This window comes from Emydura macquarii, unplaced genomic scaffold (genome assembly GCF_026122565.2).
Source record: "Emydura macquarii macquarii isolate MOO-44397 ecotype Brisbane River unplaced genomic scaffold, CSIRO-AGI_Emac_v2 contig_499, whole genome shotgun sequence".
NCBI lineage: Eukaryota > Metazoa > Chordata > Testudines > Chelidae > Emydura > Emydura macquarii.
Window position 1 is genome coordinate 5,449,596 of NW_027130636.1, and position 24,696 is coordinate 5,474,291.

General features: G+C 46.6%; 2 long non-coding RNA genes across 2 annotated transcripts; one reads left to right on the plus strand and one right to left on the minus strand.

Annotated features, from left to right (window-relative positions):
* Positions 1-10,029: 10,029 nt before the first annotated feature.
* On the plus strand, positions 10,030-12,004 carry LOC137147083 (uncharacterized). Its single transcript, XR_010918145.1, has 3 exons — positions 10,030-10,158; positions 10,632-10,675; positions 11,602-12,004. It is a non-coding gene; the product is annotated as an uncharacterized lncRNA (long non-coding RNA).
* LOC137147082 (uncharacterized) lies at positions 10,047-14,464 on the minus strand. Its single transcript, XR_010918144.1, has 3 exons — positions 13,806-14,464; positions 13,136-13,246; positions 10,047-10,151 (listed from the first exon to the last, which is right to left on the minus strand). It is a non-coding gene; the product is annotated as an uncharacterized lncRNA (long non-coding RNA).
* Positions 14,465-24,696: the final 10,232 nt, after the last annotated feature.

Genomic DNA, 24,696 nt, shown 5'->3' on the forward strand with positions numbered 1-24,696 from the left:
CAAAGGCTCATGCTGTATTCTAGTATGGTGCTGATTGACACTGTACCAAAAGTTACTTACAATGTGTATTTAGAGAACAGTAGTCAAGGCTCCATTCTCAGTAACCCTACTGCCGAAGATACCACCTCTGCTCACCAAGCCTAGATTTCAAGAACATCAAGATTTTATTCAAGTTATGGAATTTTGCTAAATGTTTAGGTGATTATTATTATGACAGCAGTGATACCTGGAGACCCTAACCACGCTCTGGACTCCACTTGGTTAGACACTGCACATATACAGAGTAAAAGTCAACATCATGTGAGATGGCAACCATTTTGGGTTTCAGGATTAGGGAGGAAATGAGGGTTGGGCGGGAGAAGGAAAGGGGGTGCCGAGGAAAAAATTAGGTGGGAAGGAGAAACTTAGGGAGGGAAGTCTAAAACTATCTTGACACTATGAACCAGAAGTGTGATTCTCAGCTTGTGTAGACATATTCAATGCGAACTGGTGTGAGGATAAATAATAGTGTATCTGCAGTGGCATGGGAAGCAGAGGCATGGTTTAGCCACGCCAAGTACAAACCCACCAGAAGCATATAAGTATGTATGTGCCACCGCTGGTGCTACCTGTGCTACTGTAACTGCTCTATTTATATTTGCACTAGCTCTTGTTGAATTAGCATGAGTATGTCTATATGAGCTGGGAATCACACCCCTTGCCCAAGGTAAAGGTAGCCTAAGTGAAGTGAGAGACAGTCCAGGAGAACAGAGAAGAGTAAGAGGGGCCCCAACAGGGAGAGTGAGAAAGAGGGCAGCCAAAAGGATGAACAAGAGATGGAGGTTCAAGCTGAGATGAGAGAGGTTGGATGGGAGAAGGTGGTGAATTTAGAGTGCTGGCTTAGAAGGAGGGCAGAAAGATAACCTAAGGAATCAGGGCAGAAATGCCAATGCATGCAGTTTCTCAGGAAGAGGAAACCTCCCTTATAATAGACCTGTTCTTCTGAGTGCTTACTCATGTTCATTCCATTGTAGCTGTGTGCTCACCCTAAGCACCACCACTGGAAAGTTTTCCTTCAGTGGTATCTGTCAGATTGGGTCTGGTGCCCCCTGGAGTTGTGCACTCATGTGACCCCTCTATGAACTTGTCTCGATGCTCTGTCCCCATTGGAAGGGGTTTCATCCTCCACAGAAACTCTCCAAGGGCAGCCTGACACATAATTAGAGTCCATGGGGGGAGAGGGGGCTAGGCTTTGGGAGGTAGTGGGGGGGCACTGGATGACCTGTCCAGAAGTGGGTCGTGTGACCACTCTATGAACTCGTTTCAATGTGCTCTCCCCATTGGAAGGTGTTTCACCCTCTACAGAAACTCCCCAAGGGGAGACTGACACATTATGAGAATCTATGGGGGGCTAGGCTTCAGAGGATAGTAGGGGAGCACTGGATGATAAATTGTCTCCCAATTCCACAACAACCAGGACATTTTCCTGCCAGTGTTTTATCCTAAGCCATACAGATCGGCCAAGGAGCCTTCATGGCACACCCTCGATGTTAGGCGAGCACTGGCCTTTTATATTGCCAGAACTAAACCCTTTTGTAAGACTTCCCAGCTCTTTGTCGCTCTAGCGGAAAGAATGAAGGGATCACCCGTTTCATCTCAGAAGATCTCTTCATGTATCAAGCTATGCTATGAGCAAGTGAACATGTCTCCACCAGAGTCAGTCACAACTCACTCCACCAGGGCTCAAGCCTGTCAGTGGTCTTCCTTGCGCAAGTACCAACAGGAGATATCTGCAAAGCTGCTTCCCGGTCCTTGGTACGTACCTTTACATCCCACCATGCCACAGTGCAGCAGGCTGGGGATGATGCCAGCTTCGGGAGAGTGGTTGTATAGCCAGCACATCCATGAACTCCAAGCCCCTTTCCCTCCCTCCCCCCGCCCCGGTACTGCTGGTGAGTCGCCTAGCATGGAATTGACATGAGCAAGCATGCGAAGAGATGGTTGCTTACCTGTAGTAATTGTTGTTCTTCGAGATGTGTTGCTCACATCCATTCCATGAGCCTCCATCCGTCCCCACTGTTGGAGTTGTTGGCAAGAAGGAAATGAGGGGGCATGGGGCCAGTGGTGTGGCATAAGTGCGCGGCCCTAGGAAGTGCCAGAGCCGGCCCTATGGATGCTGCTAAGGGAGAATTCTGGTCACCGTGCACATAGGTGCACATAGACCTAGAATGGAATGGACGTGAGCAACACATCTCGAAGAACAATACTTACTACAGGTAAGCCACCATCTATTTAGATGGGAGAGGTCCAGGGCAAGTTAGAGCCAAGCTTTTCGTTGGTAATTGTCTGAGATTGTCCCTCCCTCCCCCCATGACTAAATGGGAAGGAGGAGACCTGCATGCAATGAGAGATGCGCTGTAGTTTCTGGTCTGTCCTTGCATGTCACTGAATGAGAGTCACTGGACACCTCATTGTTCTGCAGTTCTGTACCCAATCATCCCTTTCTTTAGATGACCAGAGCTTTCTGTGTAGCTGTGGGTATGGTGGGCAGAGGGTGCAGTGAGACATGGGGGGTGGGCTGTAGTTCCTTACACATGGTAACAATTTTAGGCCGTGTAGGCTGGAGGGGAATAGAGAAGAGGGCTCCAATGAGCTGCAGCCAGGTGACGTGTCTCTGTCTGTCTGTGTTCCATGCACCAGTGCCGGCCTAGCTTACTAGTGTTGTCTTTCTGTTTCCAGTTCCTAATGACATTGCCACAGGTTGGTCCTTTTTGTCATTTACCCAGAGAAGGAGCAGCCACCCTGAGCCCATCCCAGGGGGTGGAAATCAGACAGTGAGCTGCAGAGTAAGAGCAAATGGAAATTTGCTGAAACTGAGTATTGAGAGAGGGCTGCAAAGACTGCTGTCTGTGGAGAGAATCTGTTACGTTAGCATGGGGTGGGTCCCTGAGGAAAGGTCTCTGCTACTAATTGGGGCATGATAAGCTTGGGGGAGTCCTTTGTGCCCCCTGGAGGAATTGTTGAGTGCCCTTGAGTTGTCCTGAAATACAGTAACTTTGTAGAGGCTACTTGCCCATAATCAGACACGATCAGTCCTCGACTCTGTTCCTTCTACATCGCTGGGTGAGATTCCCTGGTCATGGCACCCTAGTCCTCCCCTCTGCTGACTCTGGCCTGCTTTGGAGGACATGGAGGAGCGGGGGGGCTGAGACTAGCCCCAGCCCGTGTCTCTGCCACTGGAGTAGAGACTGCTCGACTCTATGCAGAGAATGAGCAGCAAATCTTGTATTAGAAACCCAGCCCCAGCTACAGGGGAGCAGCAGCAGCAGCAGCCTGTGTCCTCATCAGCCCTTGCCAGAGATGTGTCTCAGTGACCAATCAGGGTAATGCACAGTGAGTCTGTCCTGGAGCAGCAGTGACACTGGGTGGCCAGTCAGCAAAATGCACCAGCCCTCATAATAGTGATGGAAGAAGTGGTCAGTGCTTCATCAGTACCCCCTCCAGAGTTCTTCAGAGGCCATGAGCATCCTCATTGGACCTGGGCTCTGTAGCAAGAAGACCAGGAGAAGAAACAATAGTCTCCTGCACAGAGTGACTATTTCCCCGTCTTGAGAGCAGCTGATCACCAAAGCAGATAGGAGCATGTCCTCCTGAGCAGAGGTCTAGTAACAGAACGGTGACTGCAGGAGCTGAGTTTGTCTTTCCTCTATTACTTGTCTCTAATGTGCTGGCCAACACACTCTTTTCGTCCTTGCCGCTCCTTGTACCATCTCCCTTCATAAGAGATGAGCAGCGGTGATAGGTCTGCATACCCCAGGCTTGGTCTTGAGAGCCTGCAGCACATAGGAGGGGCCAAGAATCATGCTGGGTGCTCTGGTGGGGTGATTGTCAGTTTTGGCTCTTTCTGTTGCTCAAGTGGGGCTGATCTAGCAAGGATGAGGGAGGGAGACAGCAGGACAGGTTCTCATGCACCAATCAAGCTTTGGGCAGTGATAGTTCTTGCTTGTGTTATTTGCTGTGCTTGCAGAGGAATCATCCAGGAGTTCCAGGCAGAGGAGAAGCTAGAAGAAGGGGACCTGAGAAGTCTAGACATGCATCTAAGCAGCGATGAGCAGTCCTCCACTTTCTGTCTTTGGCATCATTGGTTGTGAGTCAGCACTCAGTGCACTGTGTATCTCATCTGTAGGCACTCTAGATTTCTTCAGAGCCAGGAGCATCCTGGCTGTGAACAGGTCTCTGTAGCAATAAGACCAAGAGAAGAAATGAGTCTCCTGTGCAGTGACTCTTCTGGGGGCTGGTGCTATGGGGCGTTTTCCAATGTAGCTGTAAATGTGTAATGGGATGAGGTTGGATACACGAGAAGAGCCTCCATGGCATTGCAGCCTCTGATGACAACATGCTTGTTTTTGCCTGTTTAATACCAAGAGGAAAGAAGTCAAGGGTCAGAGTCCAGCCCTGAGGTGAGATGGAAAGCGAGCCAGAGCAGTGAGGGCATGAGCATAGTTGATGCCAGGCAAGACCCATGCAACTGGGAATGGAGCAGCCATCACTGTCCGTAAGGTAAATGTGAGGGCTTTCTGGTCATGACAGTGCTCCAGGCAGGGAGTTTCCATTGGCTGTGGCTTGTAGGAAAAGGGTCATTACGGCCTGTGGCTACGAGGAAGACACAGTCCCCATTTTCAGGGGCTGCTCATCTCTCTCTGGCCAGCAGTGGTGTGTTTTCCCAGCAGAAGGTTGGATCCAGGAGTGTGACCCCAGGTGCTGAGTTCCTTTCCTTCCTCCTCTGTTTCTCTCTCTCTCTCGTCTTGTCTGTTATGTTGGCCAACACACATTCTCCATTTCCTTGCCTCTCTTTGTATTATCTCCCTTCATAGGACAGGGGCAGGTGTATATGATGTTCCCCTTCCCCCTGCAATCTGGACTGGTGTGTAGCTGGGTCACCCCAATTCCTCACTCCTGGGCCCTGACTTACCCCGCTTTGCTGTGTGAACCATCCATGCCCATGCCCAGTGTCCCGCAAGTACTTGGTCCCAGAGCTAGTGAAGGAGCACTTCTGGCCAGCTATTCATGGGATAGACACCCAGCAACACCCCCAACCCCACATGCAACCCTGGGAACTTCCGTCTTGCACCCTGCAACTCATTTACATTTGTCTGTCATTTTATCAAAGAAATTGATATGCACCAGCGCTGTCACTCTGAGCAGAGTCTCTGCACACACTCAGTCCACATGCACTGTTTTAGATAAAACAAATACATTTATTGACTACAGCAAGATTTTAAATGATTCTAAATCAGATTAATATAAATCAAGAGATTAATGTTAAGTCAAAGAGTTGGTTACAACTAACTAGGAAATAACTCGCATCCTAAACTAAGCTTAATATCTCAACAGCTTTTCAGTCTGATGTTAGCTTATCACAGTCTGGTTGCGATGCCTCTTGCACCCAGGGCCCCCTCCATGTGGGTAGATTCTCAGTCTTTGGAGTTGCTTGGAAGATAGAATCCAGGGGAGATCCCTGAGACAAAGATGCCTCAGCTTTTAACAAGGGGGAGGGGGGTCAGGTGATTGGCTCTGTCCAATAATGGGCATGATTTATTCCACTTGAGCCAAAGTGCTCACAGGTGTTTAGGCTAGTCCATTGTCCCTGTGTGCATGCCTTTGCTGGGTGTGAAAACACAGCTTTGTGTTCCTCTGCATCTATTCAAGCCATGTGAGACACACATTTGGGGATATGACAGAGCAGAGTTTCATATCTGTAGATGTGTGTGATATTGCAGGACACATGCTACCACAACACTAATGTTCCGTATGTCATGAGTATTCCAAAAACACCTGACATGGCATGATTTGCGTTATACAATACACAGTTATGCTATAAGGGTGAACGTGAATGCTACACAAATCACACTATAAGGGTGTACAGCGTGTCACACCTCTCCTTGTACCATTTGCCTTCATAGGCATCCCCAGAGGCTTGGTCTCCAGAGCCTGTAACATGTCTGAGGGAACAAGAATCATGTTGGGCGCTTGGTGTTACAGGGTTAGAGGTGGGGTGACCAGTGAAGAAACCCATTTATGTTCTCCATCTCTTTTCATCCAATGAGGCTAATGTAGAGGGGAGGTAGGCACAAAGGGCAGGATCTCATTCACGAGCCGAGCTTTGGACAGTGATGGTTCGTGTTTGGGTTATTTGCTGTGCTTGCAGAGGAATTGCCCAGGAAGTCTTGCCGGAGGAGAAGCTGGAAGAAGTGTATCTGCGCACATGGGACATCCATCTAATCCAAGATGAGCAGTCCTCAGGTTTCTGTCATGGGCATCGTTGGCTGAGAGTCAGTGGTCAGTGCACTCTGTATCCCATCTGTAGGCGCTCTAGATTTCTTCAAAGCCATGAACATCTTCGTTGGGCACTGAGCTCTGTAATATTAAGACCAGGAGAGGAGAGAATACTCTCCTGTGCAGAGTGAATATTTTGGGGGCTGGTGTTATGGGGCGCTTTCTAACTGTAGCTGTAAATGCTAAAGGCTTGTAAAGCATGTAAAGGCTTGGATATGAGAGATGAAGAGCCTAAACGGCATTGCAGGATCCGATGACAACTTTCATGTTTTTCCCTGTTGTAAACGAAAGGGAAAGAAGTGGAGGGTCAGAGTCCAGCCCTGAGGTGAGATGGAAAGCAAGCCAGAGCAGTGAGACCAGGACCATTGCTGATACCAGGCAAGACTCATCCAGCTGGGAATGGAGCAGCCATCACCGTCCGTGAGATAAATGTCCGGTTTGGTGAGGGCTCTCTGGTCATCACAGCACTCCAGCGGCTGCTCATCTCCCTTTGGTCGGGAGTGGTGTCTCCTCCCAAGAGAAGGTTGGATCCAGGAGCGTGACTCGAGGTGCTGAGTTCCTTTCCTTCTTCCTCTGTTTCTCTCTCGCCCGCTCTCTGTCCTCTTTAATGTGTTGGCCAACACACTCACTCTGTCTGCTTGCCCCTCTTTTTTCTATCTCCCTTCATAGGACAAGGGTAGGTGTATTAGGTGTGCATCTGTGGAGGCTTGTTCTCCAGAGCCTATAACATGTAGGAGGAAATGAGGATCATTTTGGGTGCTTGGTGTTACAGGGTTGGAAGTGGGGTGACCTGCCAAGAGACCCATGTGCGTTCTCCATCTCTTCATCCATTGGGGCTGACGTAGAGTGGAGGGAGACAGGGGAGGGCAGGATCTCATGCACCAGTAGAGCTGTTGGCAGTGATGGCTCATGCTGGGCTTATTTGCTGTGCTTGTAGAGGAATCATCCAGGGGGACCCAGCCGGAGGATAAGCTGGAAGAAGGGGACCTAAGAAGCCTGGACGTGCATCTAAGCAGCGCTGAGCAGTCCTCCACTTTCTGCCCTCCGCATCATTGGCTGTGAGTCAGCGGTCATTGAACTGTACCTTCTCTAGCTTTCTTCAGAGCCGTGAGCCTCCTCGTTAGGCACTGGGCTCTGTAGCATAAAGACCAGAAGAGGAGAGACAATAGTCTCATTTGCAGAGTGACTATTTTGGGGGCAGGTGCAACAGGAGCATCCTCGTTGGGAACAGGGCTCTGTGGCATTAAGACCAGGGGAAGGGACAATAGTCTCCTGTGGAGAGTGACTGTCTTGGGGGCAGGTGCAACAGGAGGCTTTTTAACTGTAGCTAGGATGAGGTAGTGTAAAAGGGGTTGAGGGAAGAGCCCTGGGATGGGGGAGATGCGAGAAGAACTTACTCGGCATTGCAGGCTCCTCTGACTCCTTTTTTGTTTTTTCCCCCCCTTTTGTTGTGGTTAGTACCCAAGGAAAAGAAGTCAAGGGTCAGAGTCCAGCCCTGTCATGAGATGAAAAGTGAGCGAGAGCAGTGAAACCATGGACATTGTTTATGCCAACACGACCCATTGTGACAGGGTGCTATGCAAAGGAAAGCTGAGCCAGCCTTCTGTCATGTGAGCCCCAATTTAGGAGGGAGAATTTGAGCTGGCTGAGTGAGCCAATAGGGAGTAGTTGCCAGGCTCGTTAGCCAAGGGCTATGAAAGGCTCACAGGAAGGAAGTGTGGAGGGCAGAAAAGTCAGGCAGGGAGAAGCCACAGTGTAGGGAGGAGGGTGTTTTGTCTTCCATAAGATATACCAACAAACAAACAGTTTCTGATGATCTCACTTGGTCATTCAGTAGACAAAAACATGGTTTCCTTAAAACTATCCAGCCCTTTGGTTAACACCCAGACAGCCAAGTCAGATCTGATGGGGATTACTGAAAATCTTTATCCATCATATGTAAAAAAAATTCTACCAAACAGGTCAATGAATAGTTCAGGTCTTACCCAAAGACATGGTTAAAGCCAATCCTTCTTAACTAAACTAATATATTTTTAAAAAGTCAATACACAAACACAGATGAAAATAAAGTTCTTAGGTCAGTTTCAAAGTAAAGATGATAACTGAATTGCAAAGTCTCTGAAATTACCCGGACAGCTTGGAGGTCATCAGTCCTTGTTTAAGTCTTCATTTCTCTGGACTGGATTTCTAACGAAGAAGCTCTAAATAGTCCATGCACAGAGTTCCTTCTAATTCTCCTGTGAGAATTAGAAGGGTGATGCCAGGCTGGTGCTGGGAGCTCAATCTTGTGATCCAAGCATGGAGAGATTTGAGATAAGGATCAGTCCACTAGAATCTTCTGGAGATCCATGCAGGCTGCCTGATATCTTCTTGAGAGCAGGTACCTTCTTGAACAATTGATACTTCAGAGCCACAAGTGATCACCTATTATCTCCTATGTCCTGTGCCCTGGCCCATGTCTCTGCCCACTAGTGTAGACTGCTTGACTCTACACAGAGAATGAGCAGCAAATCTTGTATTAGAAACCAAGCCTCAGCTACAGGGGACCAGCAGCCTGTGTCCTCAGCTGGCTGGTCAGTGTAATGCACCAGCCCTCAAAATAGTGATGGAGAAAGCAGTCAGTGCTTCATCTGTGCCCCCTTGCAACACACTGTACTGCATGTACACCCTTATGGAGTGATTTGTGTATCATTTGTGTTCACCCTTACAGTGTCACTGTGTATTGTCTGATGCAAATCATGCCATGTCAGGTGTTTTTGGAATGCTATGACATATGGCACTTTCTTGTTGTGGTACTATGTGTCCCGCAATGTCACATACATGTACAGATATGAAACTCTGCCATGTCATATCCCAAAATGTGTCTCTCTCACATGGCTTGAATAGACATAGAGGAACACAATGCTATGTTTCCAATCCTCGCAGCGGCATGCACACAGGGACAATGGACTGGCCTAAGCACCTGTGAGCACTTTGGTGTGAGTGGAATAAATCATATTTGTCAAACAGAGCCAATCATCTGACCACCCCTCCCCAGAGGATGTTGGGGAAACTTGTTAAAAGCTGAGGCATCTTTGTCTCAGGGCTTTCTCCCATTTTCCAAGGAACATCAAACACTGGCAAGTACCTTGCAACCAGGCTTGTAGTAAACAAATGTCAGAGATTGAAAGAGACTGAGATATTAATCTTAATTTAGGATACATAATAATCTGACAAAGATTCACTTAAAGTTTATTGATAATATCTTGCTGTAATGTAACATGGTGCATATGGATTGAGTGTGGGCCACGACCTCACTTAGAGGGACAGTGATGGTGCCCATCAATTTATTTGATAAATTGATAGGCAAATGAGTGTACAGCACTGAACCCTGCAAAGTAGCAGTTCCCAGGGTTCCATTGGGGGGGTTTGCTGGGAGTCAACCAATTGACCAGAAGTGCTCCTTCACCAGCTCAGGAACTGAGTACTCACTGGATGTGGGCTGGCCCAGGAGCAAGGAACTGGGATGTCACATCCCTGCTAGATGTCTTCAGAGACCATGACCATACAGGTGGTGAGCAGGTCTCTGTAGCAATAAGACAAGGAGAAGTGACAAGTCTCCTGTGCAGAGGGACTCTGGGGGGAAGGGGGGCCCTGGTGCTATAGGGCACTTTCTCATTGTAGCTGTAAATGTGTAACAGGAAAGGACTTGGATATGTGAGATGACAAACCTATATGGCATTGCAGACCCACTGACAACTTTCTTGTTTCTCCCTCTTTAATAGTAAAGGGACAGGTGGTGAGAGTCCAGGGGGTATATTAGGTCTACATCCCTGCAGGCTTGTTCTCCACAGCTTCTAACAGGTACAAGAGAATGAGGATCATTTTGGGTGCTTGCTGTTATGGGGTTGGAGGTGGGTGGTGACCCTCCCAGAGCCCTCTCATCTCATTCATTGGGAGGACAGCAGGATCTCATGCACCAGTCAAGCCTTATTTGCTGTGTTTGCAGAGGAACTGTCCAGGGGACCCCCATCTAAGCAGTGATGAACCATCCTCCACTTTCTGGATGGCCTCTAAGTTAAGATTAAGACCAGCAGAAGGGACACTAGTCTCCTGTGCAGAGTGACTCTTCTAGTCCAGGACAGCTCCCCTCTGTGCATTACCCGTAGTAGCCACTAAGATAAAAGTTTGATAAGGGCTGAGTAGAAAATGGTACTTCCCTTTGATGACATAACAGGAAGGAGATTGAGAGTAGGGCACTGTGCTATAGAAGAAGCAAGAGCCTACATGGCACTGCAGGGTCTAATGATAACTTTCTTGTTTTTCCCTTTCTATAGTGCAATGGACATGAGCAATGTATCTTGAGGAACAGCTATTACTGGTAAGTAACCTTGTTTTTTACAAGCACAATATGCCACCTTAAGAATGCAGCTCAGTAAAAACAGTGGCTAATAAACACATCAGTGAGTGAAAGAATAGAGAGTTAAAAATCATAAAACTATGTTCCCAGTGAAATGTTAAAGCTATGGCAACAAGAAATAATATAGTAAAGCTACAATATGTTTAATTAAATGCATAATCATTTAAAGAAGAAAGTTACTACAAGTGTTAAACAATTATAAAAATATTTTTCTTTAATAATATTCAATAAGTCACATTGCCTAGAAATTGAATAAAGAAATTACACCAAGGAGGGAGTGGGGGGGAAGAGGTCAGGTAGTACCTACTAGTTTGTGTGTCCCCAGGTGCTATTATGGCTATTCTGAAGAAAAATGGGCCCTTTTCCTAAAGGAATTGTCTGGAAACAATTAATTGTAAATAACTGCTGTGGGCAGCAGGCAAAGTAGTATAAGGGATGTTACGCAAACACACATAGCTAGTATTGCTTGGCTTTGTTATTAAGCATTTAATTTTTTTTCAGCAGTCTGAATCAAGGAAAAACTTGCAGAGTTATGTACATTACAGAATTTTACAGATGTGCTTTTTTGACAGGAAATTAATATGCACTTTTATTTTAGGTTGCACAAACTATCCACTTTAAAAGATCTAATGTGTTCAATTAAGCAAGTTAAGAAGCCAACTGAAAGTCCCACAAAGAACTTTGGTTATACTGAAAACTATATGAATTTTATTTCCTTAATTGTTACATTAGCATGTAAAATGTACTCTGCACAAGTTATGTGAATGGTCAGCAAATCAACTATATAAAACTCTAGCTGAATTTCAGAGCTAGTTTCCTTGCTAAGCAGAATTGATTCTTCTATTGACCCCTTGAGTATGGAATATAATTGTAATATTTTTGCACAGGTCCATGACTGCAGGAACCAGCAATCTTGATGTTAGTTTCCATCACTTAGAGGAGCTGCTTGAAACTTCTTTTCCAACCCAACCCCCACAAGGAAGAATGTAGGAATACCCCCTGTAATGTTGTGGCAGACTGACAGAGGGCTGAAGCCATTTATAGCCAGGCTTCTTTCTAGGTGGAACAATGTCTAGATTGGTAAAGTGTTGTGTTTAATAGCCAATAATCAAAGCTGAATGGAAAAAAATCCTAAAAGGATGCCTTAATCTGTCAAGTACATAATTTGAGGGGAGGGGACTTTTATTTGATTTGCACAAAGCCAGGGAGTGAGTGCAGGAAAATATGAACCCTCCTCCCATCTCCCTGCTATAGGAGCTTTGGCAAATTTAAAAACAACTTCATCTGAACATAAGGGTCTTTGTTATTTCTTCCCCTTTAAAAATTTTAAAGTAACTTACCACAAAATAGCTATAATAAAAAAAGAAATTTCTTGGATTAAAACAGTCACTAAAAAAAATTGTGAATGTGAAAATATCTAAGGGTTTAAGGATGTAAATCCCTATTTTGTTGTCTTTCAGCACTTCAACAAAAAAAAAGCACCAGCTGAAAATTCGGTCAAACCACTACAGACTTAGTCCAAATAGGTAGAGGTAAATACACAAGCAGCAAATAAAAACAAGTCTCAGTGTGGGTACACTAAAACATACAATTTATTGGGTTATAGTTGAGCCTATTAAGGTATTAGCCCAAATGTGAAAGCAAACAAAAACATCACCACTATTGCTCACTAACACTCTGTTAACCAGGAGCTCCTGTACCTCATCATTGAGTGTTCTCTTGTTTAAGCATAATGAAATCTACTTATCTAATAGAATAGTGGCCTCTCTCTACCACTACACATAAAGGATTGACATATTAACTGTTAGGTATTTATATTGTCTGCTAGGTGGGGTTTGGCCCTGATGGCTTTGAAAGCCAGATGCTCACTTAGTGAATAACTCTGCCACACAGCTGAAAAGGAGCAGTCTCTGTTCTGTCTAGGTAGAACAATGTCTGTAAGTAAATGAGTTATATACCATTTTTAATCACTTAAATAAGTGACCTTTGTAACACCATGAATTTTGGGGGGAGGGACTCCTTTTTGCTTCAAAGAATGAATCAAATGGTTTAGAAGTTAACTCATTTCTGGCACAGAAAACATTCATGCTTTGTTTTGGAAACATTTTAAGAACCTTGTGTAAATAGCCTATTGCACATGCATAGTGTTTTTCTCCTTGACTTAAGGGTAGACTTTGATCTGCTGGGATCCATGTGGGGGAAGAGCATGGTAAAGCTAGCACAGCTGGGCCTTTATGGTATATAAGTGAGAGCAGTGACTTTAATATTCCCCTAAAACCAACCATCTTTCCATGGGGAGTAAAATTGCCCCAGCTGCTATCGCTCCCCCACAATAGTTCATGAACCAGGATTTAGACTGTGGTGCGAACTAATCTCCCCCCCCCAGGTGAGGCCTATTGAAGGGGAGGATTATAAACTTACCACTTGATCTGCTCAGAAGAGAATGAGGGTGTGGGGTCAGAAGCAGGCTGTGGCTCTGGAAAAGGTCTGGTCTTTCAACAAACAGCAAGACTGGAATCTTATTACAAGTGACTAGAAGACAAGGAATGATTAGAAGGCCCCTTCCCTGCCTGATAGAAGGGTAACAACATTTTGCAGGTTACTTGCTGCATATTGGACCTCATTTCTGTGGCCCACATCAAGCAGCTACTAGTCTTGGGCAACAAGCAGGTTGTTTTGTAGTTAAAGCAGCCCTTGGCTCCTATGCAATTCCCCCCCTTTTTGGAGCATCTCGGCAGGAGGTGACTGCACAGGCCAAGTGACCCCCCCCCCCCCCCCCGCCGCTTAACTCCAGGACCGGGGAAGGGGGCTACACGCGGCTCTAGCGCCTAGAGCGCCCCGGGCCTGGATTCAACGCCTGCCCAGGACTCGGGTTGCTAAACCAAGCCCCGCCGCCCTCTCCTCACCCCCACCCCGGCACTGTCAGGCTGCAGCCAGACCCGGCCCGCGGCTCCAATAACGCCGCCGGCCGGACACGCCCCGCGGGCTTGTTTTAAACATGGCGGGAGCGACCCACGCCCACTCAGCCCGTTACTAAGGGGTCCACGCGCGGCTTCCCGCCGCCAGCGACACCGCCGGGCCCGCCACTCACCGCTGCGCGCACCGTCCCGCCGCTCCCTCGTCTCTTTACTCCGGATACAGCAACAACTGCCGCTACCTGCGCGAGGGCCGCTTCCGACTTTATGCCCCGCCCGCGCGGGTCCAGAGCCGACCAATAAGGGGCCGCACCCAGCCCCCTGCACCCGGAAATAGACGCATACGCACTGGGCGGGGCCCTTCCGGCCCTCCTCGTTTCGTCGTCTCCGCACAGCCGCCAAGCGAGGAGCGCGCGCTCCTGGGCCGTACTGCGAGCGAGGTGAGCTCCGGCCCGAGCCCAGGCGCTGGGTTATTGCACCACCCCTCGGGCCGGGCCGAGCGGTTCCTTCCTTCCCGTTAACGTCTATCGCCGGCAGGGCTCGGACCCGCCGCGTACGACGGGGAACCCCGGGCCCGAAGCGGTTTCCTAGCAAGCCCCTCCCGTCCCCGCCTGCTGCCAGCGCCGGTAGCCGTGCCCTGACGCCGCGCTGGAGACGCGTTGTGCGCCTGGCGCTAGTGCCCTTCCCGGCCCTGGCTCAGCAGAAGCTGCAGCCGCTGGACGGGAGCAGCAGAGGCCCCGGGCATCCCCACTGCGCCTTCCCCTGGCGTGTTTGTTTGATGTAGAGCTACGAGCGCGCGCCTCGAGCCCACAAATCCTCTGCTGCCTCCTGGCTCGCCCCCCTGTGCATTAACAGTAGGACACGAGCCCCTTTCAGACCTGCTGATAGGAGATGAGGAATCGAAATTGGCTCAACACTATTACCGAGGGGGAGAGACAATAAAGCAGATGACTATGATTTGACTGTCTGCTACAGGGGGTGTGGGTGGCACTCTCGCTTTGCAGTTGCAGCAAAGAAAAATTAGATGGCAACTGAACTAGCCAGGGAGCCATAATATTGTTAGCAGGAAAATGGTAAACACACACCACACAGATAAAGTGACTGAAGAAGAGACCTTGAGTGCCCTGACTACCAATCTCATGTTTTAAATCCTAGCCCGCAACCGCTGGCATTGTGAACCAATTTCCACCTAACTTTAGGAACGCTTAGTAAAGTATGCTAGCTGGAGTAGGCCACACCCTGTCATCCCTTACTGAGAGAGGCTCAACCATCCATTAGCAATTAAGCATGTAATTAGAAATACTAGGGCACCATCTGAGCACAATGGGGGGATAAGGAAAGAAGATTGCCTCATTTATGTATATATATAAAAAGCACTCTATGTGCAAATGGGTTGGGCTTATTTGGTATGCAGATGGATGCATGCAGCTGTGCATGTACTAAGGGTATAAACCCAAGACCAACCATATATACCTACAGTCCATATGCTATCCAACACAGAGTGTTTAGTCATCCCAGGACATGACTAGAAGCTATTGGATTCTTGTGTTCTAGTCCTGGCTAAATTGACTAGCTAGCCCTGTTACTTCAACTCCACCATCATTTCTCCAACCTCACAAACAAAACATGGGTAACACCTATCTCACTGGATGGAGAGACCTGCTGCAAATAGGAAGAGATGAGCTTTTTTGTCTCTGCTGAAAGTCTTCCAGGATTGAGAGTAAAGTGTTAGTTTAAGGCAGGTGGTAGCACTTGTCTCTTTTTATACAGAAAGCCCTGACTATTCTAGATTGGGTCTTCATACGTTTATTCAGTGCTGAGAGAAGGCCGCCATGAAGCCCAGTAGCCTTTCTAGCCTCTGCAAGAAAGATTACAGAAAAACATAAGCGAAGGCTATGGCTATGCTACAGAGCTTACAGCAGCACCGATGCAATAGTTGTAGAGTGCAGATGCTCTAAGCCAAGGAGTGCTCTCCTGTAGATGTCATTAGCCCAGCCCCTGCATGGGATAGTAACTGTGTTGGTGGTAGCAGTTCCACCACTGACAAAGTTCCTTCCATACCGGCGCAACGTACGACGCTCAGGAGTGTGGCTTATTTGCACACCTGCATGACAACTTACTCCAATCTAAGCTGCAGTGGGTACATAGCACTAGTTCCAGTCAACTCAGGGTAGTAGTTGTGACCTGACCGTGCCTACGGTAGCCACCTGAAAATGCCAAGGGCAGGGCAGGCTGCAAAAGGAGAGCAGATTCTCCCAGCACTGGTGGGTAACACTGAAGTCAGACTTCCCAACCAGCCACAAAGAGTGCTTCTGATTCCCCACACTGGTTATCAAGAAGCTAAAATAAACCTATACACAGCCCCCTTTACTGCATTTCAGTTTCTGGCTCCCAATCAGACACTATGTCCAGTAAAGAGATAAGGTCTCAGTCCTTTGATTCACAGCGTCAGTTGCAGATGAGATGATCCAGAGGTAAGTGAAGACTGACCAGACGACTGAAGACAAAATGGATGTGGTGCAGCTGCCTTTTCTGTCCCTTGGCCTTTGCCATGCTGCTTGTGGAATTTGACAGGAATAAGATGGAGTCCAGGATCATATGAGTTAGTCCTGGTGACTCATCAGGTATATCCCTGGCTTCTCCCCCTGGGCCCACTGTACCTGTGAGTTTCCTTAATAGGCCATTAAGCAGGCTAGGGCTGCAGCCATCCAGTCTGGAGTGTCACCCAGAAACATAGCACAAGTTGAAATACAGATACAAACATATCCATAATTTCCATTACACATATAACACATGAACATACACATTATCATCTTACTTAGCACATTATTGCCTTTCTAAGGGTACCTGTCACGGCATATCATATGAATTATGATTTTGACATATTGATGTTAAAAAATATCACAAATTCCCCCCTTAATCCAGCCAGCATCACACCCCCAATGCGAGATTGGTGTAGAAGAGAGTAATCAGAGCTCCCAGATACACCTCAAGGGCTCTCCTAATCCAGCCAGCGTAACACCCCTCACGCAAAATTGATGCAGAAAAGGGTGTCCCTAGACACTGCTGAATGCATCACAGGAACTTTTCATTTTTGCTTCTGTATTAATACAATTTTTAATATGTTTCAAGAGTTTTACAAAATATCAGGCACATGGTACATTTTTACACTTTCTGGCATTAGCAACAAATTAATTACAAGTCTTAACATTGGCCTTCATATTAAAAGCAAAATCATGTTCAGTTAGAACAGGCTTTTTCTTTGTAAGGTTCACTATGGAGGTAACAAGGTTATTCAATTTGTAAGGGTTCAGTTAACTCAATAGTGGGTTGGATCTGCTCGTGCAGCATAATCTCTGTCCCTCTTCTGTGATCTTGCCAGGTGTCTCCTCTGTGCTAACAGCTATGGGTAGATCTTTCTCCCCCCTCTCAGGCATGTAACGTGCACTACCACACACACTAGCTAGTTCACTAGTTTTCAAATTTTTAACTGTTACCCATTTCAATTCTGGATGATGAGAGAATGAGCTACTGATGATTGACTCACAGCCAGTGATGCTGGCGATAGAAAGCTCAGGACTGCGCCTGACTGATTAGATGGATGTCCTGTGTGCGCAGATGCACTTCTTCCACCTTCTCCTCTGGCTGGGCCTCCCGGCTGATTCCTCTGCAAGCACAGCAAATAACCTTTTATTAGAAACCAAGTCCCAGCTAAAGGGAAGCAGCATTCTCTAGTCAGCCCTTATCAGACATTTATCTTAGCGGCCACTAAGGGTAATGCACAGAGTTCAGCTGTCCTGAAGCAGCAGTGACCCCGGGAGGACAATTGGCATAGTGCACAAGCCCTCTATTGTCTCTTCCGCTGGCCTTAATCCCACTGAGCCCCGTTCCCAACGTGGATGTTCACGACCTCTAAACAAATCTAGAGGAGGTACAGATGAGGAAAACAGAGCAATGACTATGGACTCACAGCCAGTGATGTAGAAGGCAGAAAGTGGAGGACTTCTCAGCACTGCTTAGATTCACATCCAGGCTTCTTAGGTCCCCTTCTTCCAGCTTCTCCTCCGGCTGTGTCTCCTGGATGATTCCACTGCAAGCACAGCAAATAAGCCAAGCATGAACCATCACTGCCAATAGCTTGACTGGTGCATGAGATCCTGCCCGCCCTCCACTCTACGTCAGCCCCAATGGATGAGAAGAGAGGGAGAACACAGATGGGTCTCTCGGCTGGTCACCCCACAACACCGAGCACCCAAAATGAGTCTTATTCCCTCCTACATGTTACAAGCTCTGGAGAACAAGCCTCCAGGGATGCAGACCTAATACACCTGCCTCTGTCCTATGAAGGGAGATAGTAAAAAGAGAGGCAAGGAAATAGAGAGAGTGTGTTGGCTAACACAATAGACAAGACGAGAGAGAGGGAGAAACAGAGGAGGAAGGAAAGGAACTCAGCACCTGGTGTCACACTCCTGGATTCAACCTTCTGCTGGGAAAACACACTACTGCTGGCCAGAGAGAGATGAGCAGCCCCTGAAAATGGGGACTGTGTCTTCCTCGTAGCCACAGGCAGTAATGACCCTTTTCCTACAAGCCACAGCCAATGGAAACTCCCTGCCTGGAGCGCTGTCATGACCAGAAAGCCCTCACATTTACCTTACGGACAGTGATGGCTGCTCCATTCCCAGCTGCATGGGTCTTGCCTGGCATCAACTATGCTCATGCCCTCACTGCTCTGGCTCGCTTTCCATCTCACCTCAGGGCTGGACTCTGACCCTTGACTTCTTTCCTCTTGGTATTAAACGGCTACAACCACGCTTCATACAAAGTCAGTCAGTCTGTGGCAGAACTGGGATAAAATGCACCGGAATTTCGTGCTCTCAGTTCTACAGGACACCTCCAGTTTGCATTTTCCTTTCTGAAGTATATTTTTTGTTTTAGGTTAAGCTCAGTGAAATCAAAGCAGACAAATGTTGGAAAAGAGGTTTCTACTTTCTTAAAAAGTGAACAAATTTAGCATTTGTGCAGTGCTGAAAATTATTTGGTATAGATGGGATCTTTACTGCAACCTCATCCCTGAGAGAAACCGGTGCAAAAGAGACCAAGATTTCACAGCAGTCCAGAAAAAGAAAATGTTTGAAAATACCAATAAAACCCAATTTTGATTCCTAGAAAAACTAAGCCGCGGTGCTCCAAAAGTAAACACTGAAAAATCAGAAAGAAGAAGAAGAAACCCCACTTAGCACACCCAGGAAGTGTGTTTATGTTGAATTGCTGTGTCTTGGCAACTCAGTGTGTAAATACCATGGCAACAGACTGCAAGCACAGGATTAGTGCAGCGCTGGGTTGTGTCCCCTGGGGCAGCGAAGAGACAGATTTAGTTTGCAGTGAATACAAAGAGGGATTCTTCACTGATGCTGTGGTACTCATTAGCGCCAGTTGGAAAGATAACTTTAAAAGTGGATATTTGTCTACTAGGAGCTGGATTAAGAGATCACTTTTTACAGGTCACCCAACAGCTGTCAGATGCAGTTCTAGGCACAATTTATGCATCTAGGAACAATTTGTTCCAATTCATGAATGCGTTGTGGTCACATTTATTCCTCGCTCAAAATTATGCAAAGAACTTCTGCAAATCATTCTTCATCCAGAACTGGCTAGAACTAGAGATGGAAATTGAGCTGCATATGTTTCCGCGGGAAAGAGCCTCACCAAAACGATAAAAAAGCTATTAAAAGGTGAGTTTGAAAAAAAGCGACTCGAGAAAACAATATTTAATTAAGAAACCACCAACTTTATGCCGCCAAATCACTATCAAACAAGCCAAGATGCAGTACTCCTAGAGGGCGTGTAGTTGAGGATATATAACATGCATGTAATCTGTGTGTTGCATCCCTCCTCTGCTGGCTGGTCCATATAAATGCTAACAAAGATACTACTTCAGCTCAAATGCTGCAGGTCATGGATTCAAACCCTATTAACAGAGATCATTACAAAATAAATGGTCTCAGCTATTCTTGTTCTGCCGGATTCTGCTACCTTTACTCCTACTGAGAAGATCCTTAACAGCCCATTCAATAAGAACCTATGTCTTTTACTTCCTACATTGCACTGCTACATTTTTAAAGCCCTGTTTGCACTCTCACTCTCTCTTGCCTTGTTACAGGTACATGGCTATTATCCATCCACTGCAATCAAGACTGTCAGCCACAGCCACCAAGTTGGTCACTGGCATTATTTGGTTCCTGGCTTTATTGCTGGCATTCCCGCAGGGTTACTACTCAATGACAGCAGAGCTTCCCAGCAAGGTGGTGTGTCTGGGGAATGGCTGGAGCACGACACCAGGGTGTATGAAAAAAACGGAAGTCCTTCCTTTTCCTACAGTGAAAACCAAGACAGAGGGGGAGACTACACAGGAGAGAAAGAATGCATTCCATGGAGGGAAAAAACAATGCAAACACAGACGCAGATGGGGAAAGACAGGAAGAGGTCTGGACTCTTGGCAATTACAGGACATGTGGTTGAGTGGAATACACCCATCTGATCTCAATTTATACCTCTCACTCAAAGGTGTATGGGACGGTGGGAACCCTGCCCCAAATATTCCCATTAGTATGTTCCATGATGAACATTTCTTCCTTATCCTAAGTTTGCTGAACTGTTTACCCCTGAAGCAAGAATCAGTATCATGACAATATTTTAGCCCTTGTACACTGTAGCTCTTTCTTCACCTGAGGATCTCAGAGCACTTAAGAAAGGAGGTTATCATTATGACCAGCTGAGGAAAGCAGCACACAGAATTGAGGGGACTTGCCCCAGAGGCAAAGTGTCACAAACTCAGAGAGAGTAGAATGTCCAATTTAATTTATATTTCCATGTATTCCAAGATGACAGGCAATTGGATTTATGATTTAGGGACCTTATGCTGAACAGTTCCTTATTCCACAAATGCAAATCAATGAGAGAACCTTACTCGCTTTGAATAGCACTTTACCCATGAGTTATCAGAATCTGGTCACCAATCATCTGTGTTTCCAACTAAATCCAACTTGATACTGTCATGGAGCCACAAATGAAATTTAGGTCTCTTGACTTTGCATCTAGTGCTTTAGCTGATGCAGCATACTAGCTCTGATCTAACAAGAGCATCCAATTCCATTTATAACCCAGCCTATGAGTGTACAAGTAATTACCAATTTTCCTTTTGTAATTCTAGAAAGGACCCAGGTGCCCCCCAGGGCAGCTCTGGCGAGGCAGGGGCAAAGTCAGGGCGGAGAGCCGTGTTGGCCGCACTCCCATCATGCCTCCAAGAAGGGCGGACTGGGACCAGCGTCTCCGGCTGGGAGAGGCAGGCTCTGCTCCGGGAGCCGTGCCTAGTTGTGTGGGAGTGTTAGCACCTGACCGGGGGAGGCTCTCCACCTGGCCTGCATCTGGCTGTCTCGCCCAGCTAGTGAGTGGTTGACTTGGGCAAACTGGGCATGAAGCACGTGGCAGCAGAGATGGGCAGGTCAGTAACTGCACCACCTATTCTGTCCTGTGTAGTTAACCTGGGATTCATGTGTGTCATTGTATTGCACTTGTATCCCAAATGGGCACCTGCTGCCTGTCTGTCTCCCCGAGGTGGGGAAAGACATCTGAAGGTGACTCCCAGTAAGGCATGTCCTGTGAGGGTCTAGGGCTACTTGCTCCCCACCCTCGGGATATGTGTGTGCGCGCCTCGGGTCTTTACCAATTTGTTGCTGGAAGACGGATGGGGTGGAGCGGCAGATGCTGGTGACTTTCTTCAGCAAAACTGCCCTTCCCTTCTGCAGTAAGGTTAGTTTACAAAGTTGCACACGTGAAGCCATGTTGGGATCAGAACTGGGATATATTTGTGAAGAACCATTGACACAATTTACATACCCTTGTAAAAGAGATGAATTGGATGTATGGAATTGTCAATATGTTTTGTTACCCAACAATAGCAGTAATTCTATCATTGTGTACATTGGACAAGATTGTGTTTGTGTATGCACGCACTGTACCCAAGTTGTGATTAATCGAATTTATAAAAAATATGTTAATCCTGCCCAAAACAAATATTATTGCAATGTTGCTGTATTGGAATTGTGTGATGTAGTTTATGAAGTATCAAAGTTATTAATAATAGATATTAATGTTGTAGAATATGTTCAGCCTGTGATATTGGGAGTCAATACTGATTTGGTACAACACATGCTAACACATTCAAACATGATAACCTTGCTTACACACATTCAGGAACAATTGAAGACTGTAAATTTGATAATCAAACATGATGGGACTAAAGTAATCGAAGTCCTAGATGCTGCAAAAGCTGCCACAAAGCACAGTTGGTGGGAAACCGTATTCGGATGGTCCCCCACTGCCACTGGGATTTTAAATCTAGCATTGCATCCTGTTGTGCTCATGTGTGTATTGCAGATAGTTTCTATAATGGCTGCAGTGGGACTCTTTTGGTGGACTAGAAGATCCCTAAAGTGATTCAAGGGCCTAAAAGACATTTTCAGTGACAAGCTGAGTATCTTAGACCCGGGCTGCACCGGAAAGTTTTACTGACATTGTTTTTACCACATTCCTAACCAATATAACTAATCACACCCCTAAATAACACAGCTCTGCCAGCCAAAGCTTAGTGTAGACACCGTTATATCAGAGGAAGTCCTTTTGCCAGTATAGCTTATTCTGTTTGAGGAACTGGTTTAAGTTATAAAGAGAAAAGCACTCTAGCTGCATCTCTGCTAGGAAGTTTAGGATACTCAGAATGGGACTCATTCCAATCTCCAGAGCACGTTTTTCTCACTGAAAGGGTAAAGGAAGAAATACCTGTCTCCTAATTTCCTTTCAGTGGCTCATGCTGCAAATGGGTGGAATCAGAGGCTCTATATAACACAGGTTCTCCCAGCTCTTAGGTTAGTGCTGTTAGAAGCTATAGCAGGAGAAAAGAGGCTGTCCTAAGACTGAGATAGCTACTGGAAATGTAGTCACAGGACTAGTAAAGCTCTCCCAGCAAGAGACTCACCAGGCTACTGTGGCTACTAGGGTTGCCAAGGCCAGAGGCGCAGATTCACAAAAGGATCTAGGTCTTGTGATACTCAGCATTACAATGCCTAACTTGTAGGTGCCTGTAAAAATCATAGGAATACACAGTGCTCCACATACTCTCCATTAGGCACTGAGGCTCCTATAGAACAAATGCAATGACAACACCAGTATGTTAAATATGCCTAACCTAGCCAGAGGGAAAGACCAATCTGATCAATGGGGGGAAAGAAGAGTGCTAAACCCTGCCCCGCACAGAGATTGGCACCTCAGTTCAGGCTATAAGTCTCTGCTAGTGATCCATGAATCAGAGGAAGATGTGAGTTCCTTTTCCTAACTTGCATACAGGGCTTGATCTGGTAGGTGTGCTCAGAGGTGGTCTAAATCCATACAAAACAGTTGGTGGGAGGCATGATGTTTATCATAACATTTAACCCAGTGGTTAAGGTGGGATGTGCAATGTGGGAGACCCCTGGTTCAAGTCCCTCCTCTGCCTGGTGAGGAGAAAGCACTTGACTAGGTATTTGCCCCCTCTCAGGTGAGTGCTCTAAGTGCTGGAAACGCCAATGATTCTCACTCTCTGTTCTAATTAATGTTTAATTGAAGTGGAACAAGTTCATTAGGTGAGATTGAGCTCCACATCAGAACAGTCCAGTGGTTAGAGCACTCACTTGAAAGTTGGCTGATATTTGTTCAAATCTCTTCTCATCAGGCACAGGGGGGACTTGAACTGGGATCTCCCACATCCCAGGTGAGTGCCCTAGCCAGAGGGTTAAAATAAGAAAGGTCTGCCTCCTCTCCCTAGCAGTTTGCTGTGGAGTTAGGAAGCCTCTGAGCACCCCTATGGGATGGGATGGGATGGGATGGACCCCACACACAAGTCAGGAGGCCAAATGCCTATCTTCACCCAGTTCCTGGATTGCTAGAGGGCTCAGGTAGGAGTTAGGTGATCCCTAGAGGGAGGCAGCAATGTGCAGGGCCAGAGGCAGAAACATAGGTGTTTAGGAAACTTTTATAGCAGAAATTTAAGCACCATGTGAGTTTAGGCACTACAGGGTTGGCAGCAGCTGAGTGGGGGATTTGTAGAATGCAGTGGCACCTAAAATAAGGGGTTAGGCATTTAAGTATTTTGTGGATGCAGGTTAGGGTTCAGGGAATCTTGAGAGACATTCATTTAACTTTACAACACATAATCCTTCAGTTAGTTACTCTGATTTCAATAGCTATTTGCATGAACTTGTTTCATATGTATTAATCATCTTGTTTAAAAATAAAATGTAAAGGCATGCAAATTACTGAGTCACAGCAAACAAACTGGGGCACACACTCCATGATACACTTGCACCAATTATTTATTTCACCCAAATCCCATTAAAGTGTCATGTACTTCTTGGCTTTGCGGTGTGACAGAACAACAAAGCCTGTTTTGTTCTCAGGGGACCTATTTATGTACATTCCAAGTCATGCTTTTTGAAATAGTGGCCTTTTCACCACCTATTAAAAATTAGAAATACCGGTAGTTGCTCTAAATGAATCTGTGCCTTCTCATCACTCACAGATTGCCTGCAGGAGAGGATAAGTTTTGTTAATTGTTTCCAACATCAGGTTTACTTGAATTCCTAAATTTAAAAGTCTGATTCACACACACAAGGAAGGAAAGCTGACCAAGAGGAATAGGCCAAGATTTTTAAAGACTGGGTGACCAAATTTGGAGCCTAAAAAGGGACCTGATTTTCAGAAGTGCTGAGCATTCAGTAGCTCGTTGAAGTCAATTACGTCACAGGGAGCTGTTCAGTGCTTTTAAAGAATAGTTCATTTATTTAGGATCCTAAATCTTCACACATACACTTTACTTCAGGTACTCATGTATTGGAAAGTCTTGGTCACATTGTGGCATTGCAGTTGTAGGGATCCCTGTTCTCAGGGGAGTGAGGGGCCATTATTATTGTAGCACCTAGGAGCCCTAGTCATGGACCAGGAGCCCATTGGGCCCAGTGCCATACAAACACA